At 47.6% G+C, this 15,934-nt stretch overlaps 1 long non-coding RNA gene and 1 pseudogene across 2 annotated transcripts; one reads left to right on the plus strand and one right to left on the minus strand.

The window, feature by feature from the left end:
- Positions 1-703: 703 nt before the first annotated feature.
- On the minus strand, positions 704-4,779 carry LOC310921563 (class I histocompatibility antigen, F10 alpha chain-like; annotated as a pseudogene). Its single transcript, XR_014592764.1, has 7 exons — positions 4,590-4,779; positions 2,876-3,139; positions 2,101-2,377; positions 1,557-1,829; positions 1,371-1,478; positions 1,237-1,272; positions 704-1,117 (listed from the first exon to the last, which is right to left on the minus strand). The product of XR_014592764.1 is annotated as a class I histocompatibility antigen, F10 alpha chain-like (transcript).
- A 41-nt stretch (positions 4,780-4,820) lies between these two features.
- On the plus strand, positions 4,821-8,911 carry LOC310921616. Its single transcript, XR_014592175.1, has 4 exons — positions 4,821-5,007; positions 5,606-5,654; positions 7,473-7,582; positions 8,490-8,911. It is a non-coding gene; the product is annotated as an uncharacterized lncRNA (long non-coding RNA).
- Positions 8,912-15,934: the final 7,023 nt, after the last annotated feature.

Below are 15,934 nucleotides of genomic sequence, written 5' to 3' on the forward strand. Positions count from 1 at the left end.
TCACCTGGATGTGGGCAGGGTAGAAATCCATCACGGAGTAGAGCAGGCAGCTGGGGCCGGGCTAAGAGCTCCAAGGCAACAGCGAGATGGAAACGCTGGGGGGCACTGGGAGAGAGCGGGGACACACTGGGATCAGCTGGGGACAACTGGAAGAGAGAGAGGAAGCCTGGTGTGGAGAGGGACTGGGAATGAACGGGGAGCGAATGAGAATTGAGTGGGATGGACTGGGAATGGTCAGGGATGGACTGGGAGGATCTGGGAATGAAGTGCGCGGCACTGGGAGGCCGAGTCCAGCTCCGGGCACTCGTCGCTGCGGATCGGCCTGGCAACTGATGAGTCATCAGAGAATCGCGCGTCCTGATTGGCTGAGAGGTGTCAGGTCCACGCAGGGCCGGGATGGACGCGCCGCGCGGGGAGGCACTGGGAGAGACTGGGATGGACTGGGAGGGACAGGAGGCCCCGGGAATGGGCCCAAGGAGGGCTGAGGGCTCTGGAGTGATTCCCAGAGAGGTTTTGAGAGGCTAAAGAACCCCAGCTCCCTCAGTCGTTCCTCACAGGATCATCACCAGCCTCATTCCCTCCTCTGGATGTGCTCAAGGGTCTCAATGTCCTTCCTAAACTGAGGGGCCAGAGCTGGACACAGCACTCAATCTCCATCCTAAAGTGTCAGGCGATTGAAGAGACGGAGTCCCCATGGTCTGCATCATGAAGCAAATTTTATTGAACACACTGCTGGTTTATAGAACTGTCAAGCATAACAACTATGTCTATGTCTCTTAGTAACACTGCTTAACTATGGGTTAGCACAGACTTGTACAGGCCTGTGCTGTCTTGCACACAAACATACACACATACACCCTGATCTCTTCCTCCTTCAGGGTCTTGCCTCAACTTGCCAGGGCTTGTAGCCCACCACCACATCTATTTTTGTAATGAGTTCAGCAGTACTTTTGAGCCCTGCTTCTGAGCTGTATTCCCACACAGGGAAGAGACACCTTTTCTGATCCAGAATCCCTCCCTGATCCCAGTCCATCCATTCTGCCCCAGTCCCCCTCTGGAATCCCACCGTGATCCCACTCTGGACCTGTGGTTGAGCCATTGGTTCCCACATCTCTTTCTGCAGAAAGAGAAGATCCATGAGATTCCAGCACAGATCACACACCAGGATTAACCCCAGGATCCATCCTGGGATCTGCACAGAGGGGATCCAGAGCTGGATCCACCACTGGGACTCACCGGCTGCCATGTTGTATCCATCCCTGTCCCTCCTCCCTGGGGAAAAACAGTGGGATCAGCCTCAGTGGCACAGGATTCCTGGAACGGCGCCGGGTGGATCCGTGCCCCTTCCCGACCCCCATCCCGTGTGTTACCGGATTGGAGCTTCCAGACAATGAATCCAATGAGGACAGTGAGGATGAGGATGGCAGCGATGACGGACACAGCGACCACCACGGTGAGATTCCCGCCAGATGTCGGCTCTGGGAAATGCGGGATGGTGAGGAGGGGAAGGGGGATCCCCATCTGGGAATTCCCAATTCCCACATTCCCAGCCTCACCCCAAGCAAAGATCCCGGGCTCCAGCATTCCGGGATGCTCCACCCGGCACCGGTACTGCTCCCGCTCCTCCGGCAGCGCCTCGATCCTGGCCCAGGTGTGGAAGGTGCCGTCACTGTTGGGAATGATCCCGCCCCACTCTGTCTCCTGATCCCACATTTCACGCCCCTTTAACCAGTTGACTCTGATGGTGTTGGGGTAGAATCCGTACATGTGGCAGGACAAGATCAGCATCCCGTGTTCCTCTTTTCCGGACACATGGACATCAGGGGGCTCTGGAATGGGATAACAGTGAGATGCATCCATGGAATTCCATGGGAATGGGATGGAGGTGAGATCTGCCCATGGAATTCCATGGGAATGGGATGAGAATGACATCTACCCATGGAGAGTGAGATCTGACCATGGAATTTCCACTGGAATGGGATGGTGCTGAGATATGCCCACGGAATTCCCAATGGAATGGGATGGGGCTCAGATCTGCCCATAGAATTCCCACAGGAATTACCAGGTTCTCCAACGCTCCATTCCCAAATTCCCACCCACCTTTGCGCTCCAGCTCCTTCTGACCATATCCAATGTGTTTCCAGAGCCATTCCGGGCACTTGTGCTTTGGATAATTCATCCAATCCTCAAGCCACAATCCCTTCATGTTCCCAGCACCTTCTGGTGATCTCAGCAGCACCGTCGGCCGCCATGAATCTTCCGGATCCCAGATCAAAGGAGATTAAATCCTGCCCTTCATAGCCTTCCCAGGAGGATCCGCGGACACTCCTGTCTGACAGGAGGTCACAGCCATAAAGTCGCTGCAGTGTGTGGAGACCTGGGGGGATTGTACCCACAGAGACCCATGGAATTGTATCCCAGCCCCACAGAGCCCCATTCCAGCCCTGTGGAGCCCCAGAATCTGATGGAGACCCACAGAACCTCATCCCAGCCCCTTTGACACCATGCATCCCCAACCCCATGGAATGGATCCCCAGGGATCCCAACCTGGCCCTACAAATCCCATCCCAGCCCCATGAATCCATATCGCAACCCCATGAATCCCAAACTGGCCCCACAGATCCCATCCCAGTCCCACAGATCTCATTCCAGCCCTATGGAGCCTCAGAGTCTGATGGAGACACACAGATCCTCATCCCAGCCCCTTGGAGCCCAATGGATCCACATCCCAACCCTATGGATCACAAGAAATCCCATACCATCCTAATAGATCCCCATCTCAGCCCCTTGGAGCCCTATGAATCTACATCTGAGACCTACAGATGCCATCTCAGCCCCATGAATCCCATTTCAGCTGCACAGGTCACCCCACCACCCCTGCTCTGGTTGTACCGGTCCTGCAGTGTCTTCAGGTTCAGAACATTCATGTGCTGGTTCCCCTCACTGATCTGCGTCTCCCTATCCCAATATCCCGGCTTGACTCCGTCCTTTATCCACTGTGTCAGCGCCTCTGCCTGGCCCCTCTCGCTGTTGTATTGCACAAAGGGGATCCCATCCACAAACCCCACGATCATGAACTGGGGGACCCCCGGGCTGGGCTCTGACACTGCCAGGTTCAGGTAATGCAGGGAATGGAGAACTGGGGGGACATGGAGATTTGGGGGAGTTGAGGGGGTCATGGATCAATGAAAGGGGAACTGGGAGAGCTGGAAAGGGGTTTGGAGATCCTAAGGCCAAGGAAAGGGTTTGCAGGGCCGGGAGAAGTGGGATGGACAGGAAAGGGTGTGCAGGGGGGTCCTGGTGTCCAGGAATGGGGGCTCAGGGGGTTCCAGGGTCATGGAAGGGTGGAGGGAGTGTGCAGGAACTGGGAGAGGTGGGAGGGGATTCTCTGCTCCAGGAAAGAGGGTCGAGGGGTCCCCAGTGTCAAGGAAAGAGAGACAATAAGGTGGGGAGATCTGGGAATAGGAAGCACAGAAGTCCTTGATGCAGAGGAAATGGGCGCTGGAGACTGAGAAAAGCAGGAATGGGGGTCCGGGGGCTCTCAGAGTCAAAGAAAAGGGATTGGGGAAGGCAGGATGGATGGGAAAGCAGGTGCAGAGGGGGACTGGTGCAGGACGAGGGGGTGCAGGGGGGTCCCAGTGCCAATAGATTGAAATTCAGGGAGGTTCCAGGGCCCAGAATCCCCCCAGGGATCCTCCACAATCCTCCAGGGACGCTCTCAAACCCCCTGGGACGCACAGGGTGGAGAACTGGGAGGACACAGAGATTGGTGGGGTCTGGGGGCATCCAAGGAACAGGAAGCAGAACCACGAGAGCCGGGAAGGGTCCAAGGTTCAAGAAAGAGACTGGGAGAGGCGGGAGGGGGAAAGCAGGGGATACTTGTGCCCATGAAACGGGGGTCTGGGGGTCCCCGATGTTGAGGGAAGTGGGGTCTGGGAGCCGGGAAAGGCAGGAATGGGGTCACGGGAAAGGGGGGTCTGGGGCTGGGAGAGGCGGGCGGATCCCGGAGGCGCAGCATGGGCAACGAGAAAGAGACCGAGGGAACGCGCTGGGGGAGGGGACGGGGGAAAGGGGGAATTCCTCTGAAATTCCTCAGGGAATTCATCTGGATCCCATTGGATCCCTCTGAGACCCCCCGAGACCCCTGGGACGGCCGGGACCCTCCGGGACCCCGTTTGGGAAGCGGCGGGAGCGGAAAACGGGGGGAATCCAAGGTCAAGGAAAAGGGCGGGGCTGGGGGCTGGGAAAAGCGGGATGTCCGAAAAGAGGGTGCAGGGGGGTCCCAGAGAACTGACGGGGGTTCAGGGGGGTTCCCAGTCCCGGATAAGGGGGTGCAGGAAGGCCCATTGCCCGGAAATGGAGATTCAATGGTGTCCCAGTGCCCAAGAATGGCGGTTCAGGGGGGTTTCTGCGCCAAGGAATGAGGGCTCAGGAGGCCCCGGTGCCAGATCAGGGGGTACAGGGGAGTACCGGTGCTGGGGAAGGGGATGGAGAGGGGCCCCAGGACCCAAAATGGCGGTTCAGGGAGGTTCCCAATGTCCGGGAATGGAAGTTCAGGGTAGGATCCCGGTTTTGGGGTTCTCATTCACCTCTCGTCGCGCCCCCAGGGTCCCCCAGGAGCCCCAAGAGCGCCCCCAGACCCAGCGCTGGAGCCATCGCCCTGCTCCGCTGCGGCCCCACCCCCAGCCCTGACCCCGCCCACAGAGCCGCTTTCGGCCCCGCCATTGGCGCCGCTATTCCGTTCTCGCCAATGGAGACCCGCTTTGTTAGTGACGTCATCAGTCGCCAGGAGATCCCGGTTTCTCAGGTTGAGACGCGGAACGAGAGACCGAAGGAGCGTGCCTGGGGGGACACGGGGCAATTCCGGAAAATTCGTCTGGATCCCTCTGGATCCCCGCAGCGACCGCCCTGGAGCCCTCTGAGAACCACTTGAGACCCCCTGAGACCCCCTCAAGAAAGCGTCGGGAGTGGAGAACACGGAAATTTGGGAGATCTGGGAGTTCAAAGGTGAAGGAAAAGGGCAGGTCTGGGATCTGGGAAGGGCGGGGTGCTCGGGAAGGGGTGCAGGGGGTCCCAGTGCCGAATAAGGGGGTTCAAGGGGGTCGCAGAACACGTGAAGGGTGTCCAGCAGGGGGTCCCAATCCTGGATTAGTGGGTGCAGGAGGTCCCCATGCCTAGGAATGGTGACAGGGTTCATACTGGGGGTGATTGGAATCAAACCAGACTCATATTGGGAGTGTCTGGAGGTTACTGGGATCATACTAGGAGTGACTGGACTTGCACTGGAAGGAACTGGGAGCACAGTGGGGGCAAATGGATCACAGAAGGTGTGACTGGGTTCAGACTGGAACTGACTGGGGCCACACTGGACTCTTACTGGGACTGACTGAACTCTCCCCATCCTTATCCAGACCTTCGAGCCTTTCCTTGTGTTCTGTTCCCTGCCCAGGGTGAGGAGGGAAGTGACAGAGAGGTTTTGGCCTCTTTCCAGCATCCCCGAGGTTTCCGAGAAATGCCGGAGTTCAGGGAAAGGGAGGCGAGTCCCTGCCCTGTGCACAGCCCGACTAAAGCACTGCTTCTTTCTTCTCTGCTCTTTTGTCTCCAGGGCTTTCGGGGCCGTTTACAAAGGACTCGACAGGGCCACTGCAGGAGAGGTCAGTGTCAACACACCCGGCACGTCCGGCAGCTCTCGAGGGCTTTCCCCTCTGCTGGGAGCTGTGGCTGGAGCTTTGGGGGCCCAGCAGAGCTTTCCTGCACAGGCTGCTCCTCTGAAGGCAGAGCAGGGTCAGCCTGCAGAGCACAGCTGGGACAGACTTGGAGCTTCTGGAGTGCCCAAAGGAATGCAAGGAGGGCAGCGGTGTCTGTCAGAGCAGGACACGCTGCCTTGGTCTGCACATCTAAAACTGTGAATGCATCAGCTGGTGGAGACTGAGGCCCAATTTATCTCCATCCCAGCCTTGGACAGGAGCACTGTTTAGCAGTTTTTCCATGCTGAGTTTCATCTTCAAAGGGTTCCTCAAGGCCTAATTAGGAAGAGATCCTGCTTGGGATCTTAGTTTGGGGTTTTAGTCCTACTGCAGCTATTCACAGAGAGAGAGGGAGAGCAATGAGAAGATGGATGTCCAGAGCAAAGCTCTCTCCTAAACCCTGCAGTTGTGTTTGGGGCTGGGGTCAGTGACAGCCTGTGACAAGGATCATCTGAGCAAGGGATGTGTGTGTTTGCTTTGTTGTGCAATCCCAAACAGAGCAGCTGCATTTGAAATCATGACCAAACCCCATAGAATTGCTAAAGGGTTCCCAGGTATTTTGCTCAGTTTTCACAGAACCAGAATTACCTGATGTTGGAGTCCACGGCATCCCTCTGGGCGCCCTGGGAAGTCACAGACCTCGGTAGAGAGGCCTGGGACCCGAAAATGAGGGTTTGGGGTCTGTGCAGGGGGGTTTGCCTGGCACAGAGCCCAGGAAGACACAGTCTTTGATTTTGGTCCATGAGAAAAACATCTAACAGAGAGAAGAATTGCAAGTCACAAAGGTGTTACTGAGAGTAGTGTAGTTGTCACTGTGCAGAAGATTTTGTAGTTTTGGATTTTTAGAATGTAGATGCAAAGGGACAAGATGGTGGTTTTAGGGCGGTGCCCTGGGTTCTTCTTCTTCTCCCTTGGCATCCATCTTCTGCAGTGACGTGGGCACAAAGTAGTTTCAGTGGATTGGATCAAAGTAGAAATGACCCTGTTAGTATAGGTGATAGACATTGGCATAGAATTGTAAACCATGGGTATGTAGTGATCTGTATAAGAGGTAGCGACCTCCCATCACAGGGGGAGTCGCCTTGTGTCCAAGCTGCTGTGAACATCTTGGCTGGACACAGAGAATTGTAAGATAAGAACTAATAACGCGAGAAACCAAGAAAAGCAAGACCTTGAGACTCCTCATCATTCTCGCGCTGAACACCGAGCACCGAGCTCAGCACAGAACACAGAGACACAGAGTCAGACAGCAGACCCTAAATCCTTCAGAGGTCAAGAGGGAAAATCACTCCCTTCGTGCCCACACAAACCACCAGCCAGCTTTGGAATCTCGGGTGAGAAACAACCAGATTAAAACCCTGAGAACCTCCTGCTTGCAAAATGTGTTTGAATAATAATGAGCATCACCCTCATCATTATAAGAGTGGTGGTAAACTAGGGCCATTTGAGAAGAGTGTAGGTGCAGAGAATGTTGTTAGAGCTTTGAGGCTGAGGGACCATTTCTGCAGAGCTCCCGAGGCCAAATGTCTCTGGCCATGTGTCCTGTCAGCAGCCCCCAGTGAGCAGAGCCATGGGCTGTGGGAATGGCACTTGCTGAGCTCTGGTGTCCCATCCCAGGGCAGTTTGGCACAGCCCAGCTCCGTCGCTCCAAAAAGACTCGTCCCGTGTTTGCTGTGGCCTCCTGCCACAGACTCCTCCAGTTAAAGGTCTGCAATGTCCCTTCAGGTGGCCATAAAGAAAATCAGTCTCAGAGGGCAGAACTGGGAACGAGCTGTGAATGAGACCCTGGTCCTGAGGGACAAGAAGAACCCCAACATTGTCAACTCTTTGGACAGGTGAGTGCTTTTCACTCACCTGGAATGCATCTCTGAGTATATTCTGAATATAGAATATATTCAGATATACTGTGTTGCTAGAGTAATGTTTTATTTATATATACATTCTGAATATATAGATATTCTGAATATATATATATAGTCTCAATACATTCAGGAGCCATTCACCTCAGTATATTCAGTATATTAGAATATTACTGTATTACTGAGAAGAATACACTGAGAGACTCTGAGAATCTCAGATATCAGATCCCAGATATTCCAGGTGAAATTCATATGAAGGGGAAACTTTACAGACATCTGATGGCTTTAGGTTTCACCTTGAAGAAGCTCCAGAATTACATTGTGCTATCCAGGCCCATAGGGCTGGACACACCTGCACTGATGTAGATGAAAACACACTTGAAATGATTCCTCTTCTGTGCCTAAAGAACTGTTCATGATAATCCATTATTCTTCTTTGCATGATAGTCAACTGTGCAAGGCATTACTACTGTTAGATGTTTATTCTTGTTTGTTATTATTATTGTATATTATTAACCTTTAATAACAGTATTTATTTGCTATTGCTAGATAGTTATAATTTATTAGATATTTAGTGTTAGATACTTACTGTTATTAGATATTTATCTGTTGTTAGACATTCACTATCATTATTTGTTTACTATAATCAGTTATTTACTGTTAGATATTTATTATTGCTACTTATTTACTGTTGTCAGATCTGTTACTAAATATCTATTATTAGTTACTTATCCGTTATTAAATACCTGTTGTTGGTTACTTATCTGTCATTAAACACCTATTATAAGTAGATATTCAGAATAAAGACTCGACAAGGTAAAGGCCTTGTCAAGCCTTAAAGGGGGAAAATGATGCCTTCAGTTTGAGCTTTTATATTTTCCAGATTCTGCTCTGCATTGGTGTGTGACTCTGAATTTCATACAAAGTGTGAGCAAGTTCTCCTCACAGCTCAGTCAGACAAAACAATTCCTTCTCCAGCCCCAGAACCAAGGGCACCGCTGCAGCTTTGGGCCCAAAAAGTGCAAACAGCAGCGGATTGAGGAGAGTGATCTGGGAGGGTGGGACTACATCACCTGGAGTGTAATTGGCAATTGACCCCAGTATGGAAATGGACCAAAACTTATAAAAGGGTGAAACTCGTGACCAGGATCCATTTTGGTCCATTTTGGGTCCATCCTGGGTGCAGCCCTGGCCGGGCTCTTGTGCTGCCCCAGGTGAATCCTTTGAACCCTTTCAATAAATCCCTGTTTTGCTCATTTCACTCTGTCCAGCCTCTGTTCCAGGAGCCTCTCCAGGCTCCAGCTCCACTGAAGGGGGTGTGGGTGTGTATTTTGGGGGGTTCCGTTGCCCTCCAGGGCAGGGTCAGTGCTCAGCAGCGGGGCCGTGATCAGGGGTGGCGGGGGCTGCCCGGGACCCCCCCGGCCCCCCAAATCACCCCCAGGTGTGAAAAACAAAGCTCAGTCTTTGAAATTGTTACAAGATTAATCAGGGATAAAAAAGAGACAATATCCAGTGCTGGGGTGTTTTAGAACAATCTTCTCTATGCACCTCTCCATTCCTGGGGCACATACATATTCATGAGTTTGGACATCATTCAAACATTTCTGTGAGTTTTTAATGTTACAGGAACTCTCTTGTTTGTCTTTAACCTCTGACATGTCTGCAGGATATCCTGTACATCACATCCGTGAATTTTATTTCTTCTCCTGGTCCCATGCTGTTGTTCCACACTCCCTTGTAAATTAATAAATTCTTCTCCAGAGCTCCGCTTTCTGTCACTGTTATCACCAACCCGCAGATGTGGGAAGAAACAGAGTTGTTTTACACCATTCTCTGAGTTAGTTATAATAAAAGAATTAGTTATAATAGTTATAATACAAAAACATTTTAGCATTGCACAGTCTCTATTTTAATATTTTGCTAAGGCCTAGGATATAAAATCGATTTACTATGCTGCCATTTCTGTAGGCTATGCAGTGCACACATAAACTGATAGATTATGTTATACCAAAAAGCAGCTGAAAGGAATTATAAATGGCACCATATCAAAATCATTGTGATCAATAACAACGTGCAAAAGCTGAAACATGAACGCAAAAGCCAATATTGTATTTTCATTCATATTGTCATTTATATTGTCATTTATATTTTCATTTATAACTCATGTCTCCTGCCCTCCTGCAAGGCACCGAGAGGGCTCTTTCACCCCCTACCCCTGTCTCTCTGAGTGTCCCCAAGTGTCCCTGAGCATCCCTGAGTGTCCCCAGTGATGTCAGCCCAGGAATTCCTATCAGGATTTGGGACAGTGTCAATGAAAATTCCTGGAAAATTCCCCAAATTTGTCTCAAATACTGTGCAGGGAGGGGGTAGATGATCCTTGACACCAGTGATGTCCCTGATGGCGTCACCACCCCAATGACGGGACATCGCTGTGCCCACAGCAGCCTCGGGATGTCCTTGATGGCTCTTTGGCACCACTCGGCCACCGAGGCCATCGTGTGTCGGGTTTTCAGGGTGTCTTCATTGAAGACTGTGGTGATGGGCAATTGTAAAAGTAAAGTCCTTTATTGCACAGCTAAATCAGCCTCATGGAGGCAGAGGTTGTCACAGCTCAAGCCAGTAAAGTCCCCATGTCCCCAGCAGAAGCGGTGGCATCTTATCATCAGCAGTGTGCAGGAAGCCTTCTCACATAAAATCTCTACATCCCAAGCAGAAGCAGCAACAGCAGCAGCAACAGCACCTGTAGTCTGTGTCCCGTGAGTCTCATCAGTGTATACATATACTGTCTTATCAGTAGCAGCCACAGAAGCAACAACAGTGGCATTTATGATCGCTCTTCCCTGAGCCTGCATTCTCAAAGCAGTGCATTTTATTCTATTTTTGGCCAATCAGGTAGAAACACGACTCTGGTATTGCCTTGTTGACCCTATCCTAAGCTAAGATTGATGTGCAACAATATTCGTAATTTCTTAAACAAATTCTACACATGTAGCTCTGTCTGTTCTATCCAGGAATGTTTAGCAAGGCTACATTATTTTTGTTATGACTAAAATTCAACTTACTTTGCAAAAGGCAATGTCATTTGAACTTTAAACCAGGCCTTAGGTCTTTTACTTGCTAACTGGTCCCGTCTCTTTTTTGCTAAGGCACTTAAAAATCGTCTATTTATTTAAAACTAAACTTGCATTTCTACCTCATGTCTGTGTGGATTTATGTATTTTAGTTTTCCTGAAGGTTCTAATTCAGTTCTCACATTTCTGAGCACTCCTGGGCCTGTATGGATCTGGCCCAGGGGGATTTATATGCCAGCAACTCCCCTCTCTCTTTGAGCCATACAGACTCTCTTGATTGCTTTTCTGATCATTTGTCGAATGCACTGGAGCAAACAAGGCACCATTATCAGCACAACTATTATGATAATTAAAATGTATAGATCCATTCTTTAAAGCTCTTTCATCCATGATGTTAAATTCTATCTAATAGACTATCTATCCAAATCCCATCATCAATTCTAATTTTTGATACACTTTCTTTAAGTTGAATGCTTTTATGAATAGATTCTGAGTGATCAGATAAATACATACAACACCTCCCTTCAAAATCTTCACACCCATGTCCACGTGCTAGTAAGGGAAAGTCAGTTGTGACCCTGTCTACCATCTTTAACATCTGTTAACACATCACTTAATGCAAGGGAGGTAGCATTGAATTGCTTACTCAGCCAACACCCCAGTCAATCCAGTTGCTTTAGTGCTACTGTTGAACTCAGCTGTGCCAATAAAAGAGATGCTGAGAACCCTTTTCCAAACTCCAAGGTTGCAAATTACTTTTGCAGTCCGAACTGCATTGATGGATAAGCCTGTTTCCTTTATGTCTCATGATGGCAAACAATTGTGCATCAGGTGTTAGCAGAGTAAGTCTCCCCAAGCTCCATGGCCCACCTGTGATGTGTGCTGGAATAGCAGGCCAGGCTCTGTTTCCACAAATGAAAAACATTCCCTGTGGGAACTGAAAGGGGCTATCATTAAATGCAGACTGAACTAAAGAAGTATGGTTACACCAATTAATCTCATTTCTGTATACAGAGTGCTAAGGACAAACATCCTTAACCAAAAATTGATCTTTCCCTTTATATTTAAATCTGGCATGAAAAAATCATGTTTACAGAACCAAAGATCTCCAATGCTTCAGGTTCACAAGATGCCTTGGGAAGGTGAGGAACCCACCAGTTCCATGCATCTACTGGGGACCAAAAATCCGATGTGGATGATCCTGGGAGCATACCTTGAATGGCTCTGTCAGTTTTCTCTGGAATTGGCCAAGCATCCACTGGCACACCAACTAGACAGGTAATCATACAGGATGGATCTTGAAATGACAAGTGTCTTTTGGATTAAAAAAAAGATGTTAAAGCATATAAGAAGTCAACTATAAATATAGAAAATTAACCAATTCACATCATGTAATCAATATATCAGCACTAATCATCTTAGGAAGTTGAGATAACACCTTTCTAAACTATTATGTGCTTTATGACTTTGAGATGAAACACAAAAAACACTAAAACAGCTTAAAACAGCAGAGGTTGTAATGAATAATGAAACCTTTCAGGAAATCAAGGACCCAACTAACTGCATCTTCTTCCATCCACAAACAGGTGTTTATCAGTGTTTCATCACAACTGTTTCAGTGTCTTACCTCTATAAGAAAATAACTAAACTTTGCAAGTTAGATAAACATATTTTAACAAAACCTAGGATAATTTTCAAACTAAACAATCTTAAACTTGATATGAATAAATTTTAGTAAAAACAATCTTAAATTGTATTAGCTTAATAAAACTTACATATAATTGAACTTACTTTAAATTAATAGGATATAGACCTACTATCCCTTAAGCCTTATGAAACTTAAGCTTATCAAAGCTTAAAAGTAATCTAAACTTAACACAGCCTAAACTTTCCAGAACTTAAGACAATAGAATACTAAAGTAATAAAAATATAACACCATTATTCAGACCTAAATATAGTAAAGCTTAATTATGCTTAATTCTATCAACACTGAATTTATATCAAAATGAAAATACAAACTTGAGTATAACTCATAATAACTGTAGCTTTACTAAAGAAAAAGAGATAACGACTTAAAGTTTGACAAACTGCTAATCAGCTTTGCTGCATTTTGCAGATGTCTGTTTTGCTGCAAGCCTTCATCATTTGGAGTAAGGCAGGCTGTGGGTCAGACAAAGCTCTAATTATTCGTTTGCATTCCTGCTTCCTTTCAGCAGTAGTTTGAGTCTCAATTTATCCTTCCTTTCAGGATTACTTTCTTGTTCCTGGGATTCTCTTTTCCTCGAGTTCTCTAGAGAGTCTTGACTGGCTTCTGTTCCTGCTAAACCAAGGGGCACCATTTGTCATCAAGATTTTCTCATGTCTTCACTGAAGAACAAAACCTGAGTAGTTGCAAAAGTAAAGGTCCTTTATTGCATTGCTAAAATCAGCCTCATAAAAGCAGAGTTGTTACAGTCCAAGCCAGTGTGCAGAAAGCCTCTAACAGAGAGCCCCTAAATCCCAAGCAGAAGCAGCAGCCACCCTTACTCTGTGTTCCTGAGTGTCTTATCAGTAGCAGCTGCAGCAGTAACAACAGTCCCATTGGTGTTTTCCGTGAGTCTCCAAGCATTGTCTAAGCAGTGCATTTTATTCTATTTTTAACCAACCAGGTACCTACACGAATTTTCTGCAGTATTGCTGGGCCTATCCTAAGCAAAGATAGATGTGCAAAGGCAAACGCAAATTCTTACACAAATTCTATGTATATTATTCCATTCTATCTAGGAATGCTTAGCAAGGTTACATTGTTTTCAATATGTCCAGAATTTATCTATCTTTGCAAAAGGCAAAGCTACTGAATTTTAAACTTGGTTTTAGGTCCTTTTCTTACTAACTAATTTAGTCTCTTACTTGCTAAGGCATTTTAAAAATCCTTTATATACTTTAAACTTGCATTTCTACCTCATGTCTGTGTGGATTTATGTGTTTTAGTTTCTCTGCAGGTTCTAATTCAGTCCTCACATTTCTGGGCACTCTGGAGCCTGTGTGGATTTGGCACAGGGGGACTTGTACTCCAACAAATGCATTTTGCAAGTCCTCTGGATTTTGCAAAGCCCAATCAAGGTAATCTATTTTCACAGGTAAATAGATAATTACAAAATGTTGGCCTGCCACAGTTAGCAATCTTGTTCTGGCTCTAATTATGATTAGAGCTGTCACATCCATGGTTGTAAAAACTGTTTTTGGAAACCTACAAGGAAGAAAAACCTATTCTATGATTAACAAAGGATCTTTCTCAGAAGTGTTCCACTGAATAATGAGACCATAAAATTGCGTTTTTTTCTCCTGACATTGCAAGAAAAAAGGGCTTTTCTGGAGCACAGCAGTGTGCTTGTCTTCTGAAAAGCTTCAGTGACTTTTTCAAGGGCTTTTTGAGTTTCAGGTGTTAAAGTTCTAGGAGATTTGATGTCACAGTCTCCTCTCAACAGGTTAAAAAGTGGGGCAAGGTCATAATTTGTAATTCCTAAAACAGATCTGACCCAACTGATCTCTCCTAAAAGCTGTTGTAAATCTTGCAAGGTGTTGACACTGGTCCAGAGTTTTATTTTCTGTGGCCTGATTGTTTGTTCTGTCATCCTCCATCCTAAATATTTCTGGGGTGGGATTTCTTGTATTTTTGATGTAGGAATTTCCAATCCAGCATTTTGAACTTCAGTCATGACCCTGTCTTGAGCCTGTTCTATTTCTTTTTGAGCTGGTGCTGCAATGAGCAAATTGTCCATGTAATGTAAAATCCTTGACCATGGGTGTTCTTGTCAGGCTGGAGACAAAGCTCGTGCCACAAAATATTGACAAATTGTGGGACAATTTTTCATCTCATGTGGCAAAACCGTCCAGTGGTACCTTTGCAGTGGTTCTCCTCTACTGATGGCTGGAACAGAAAAGGCAAATTGAGGAGCATCCTCTGGATGCAGTGGAATGGTGAAAAAACAATCTTTTAAGTCCCTGACAACAAGGGGCCAGTCTCTTGGGATAATTGAAAGAGAAGGAAATCCAGGTTGTAAATGCCTTATGTCCTCTATCACTTTGTTGATCTTCCTCAAGTCATGAAGCAATCTCCAGGAATCAGAGAAGTCTTCTTGTGAATGACAAACACTGGGGAATTCCAGGGACTGTTTGTGTGTTTGATGTGGCCTGTCTGTAGCTGTTTGCTCAGTAATTTTTTGAGAGCATTCAATTTTTTCTGTTCAAGAGGCCACAGATCTATCCAAACGGGCTGACTGGTTTTCCACGGTAACTTCATGATAATTTACTTAATAATGATAACCTAATGATAATAATGATAACCTAATAATGATAACTTATTAATGAGTAGCAGGTGTCACTGTGGTTTCCATTAAGAATCCACTTCCATCTTTGTTTCCCACTGGGACATCACGTCTCTCCCCCATACTGTGATGCGCTTCTTCACCACCAAGGGACGTGTTTTTGCTGTCTTTCCTTCAGGACCTGTGACAGTAATCATGGATTCACTTTGCATACACCTTGTATCTCCTTCAATCCCTCTGAGAACACAGTATGGTTTCATCAGCTTCCACTCTCTCGGCCAAAATTCATGAGAAATCACAGTGACCTCTGCCCCTGTGTCCAGCATGCCTGTAATCTTAACTGTTTTGCCACCATATGTCAGACTGCACTCCAGCTCTGGCTTTTCATTGGTGACATGTTTTACCCAACGGACATTAGGTGCTGGGCTAAAGCCCTCAGAAGGTATTTCTCGGTATCCAGCTCCCTTATTTATATTCATTGGCAATGCAATAGCAATAGCTATTGGTGTTTTTGGTTTAATTACCACTGGAGCATTGCAAGCAAGAGCTAAAACCCTCAGCTCTTCGTTACAATTTACTGAAATGACAGTTGGAATAACTGTAAGATCTCTGTTACTGTCCTTGCCTATAATTAGAAAGTCTTGTATTTGTTGTGAAGTGCCAGTAACTCCTGTGGGAATGCATTCATGGCTATCGTCTTTTAAAAAACATATCAGTCTGGAAGTTGCCAATTCACATCGTGTCCCTGGGGGTAAGAAGTCGGGGTGGCTTGGGCGATGGCTGGTGGCGTCACAAACTGCCCCTGGCTCGGGTTTTCCCCAGGTACCCTCAGGGTGTTCAGGTGTTCCCGTCATTGAGCTGCCATTACGTGTTTCGCCACACGATGGCGCTGTGCGCTGTTCTTTGCAGGGCCTCGGGACGTCCTCGATGGTTTCTTGGCACCGCTTGG

Source organism: Zosterops lateralis (assembly GCF_965231275.1).
Source record: "Zosterops lateralis genome assembly, chromosome: 35".
In the NCBI taxonomy this organism is placed as follows: domain Eukaryota; kingdom Metazoa; phylum Chordata; class Aves; order Passeriformes; family Zosteropidae; genus Zosterops; species Zosterops lateralis.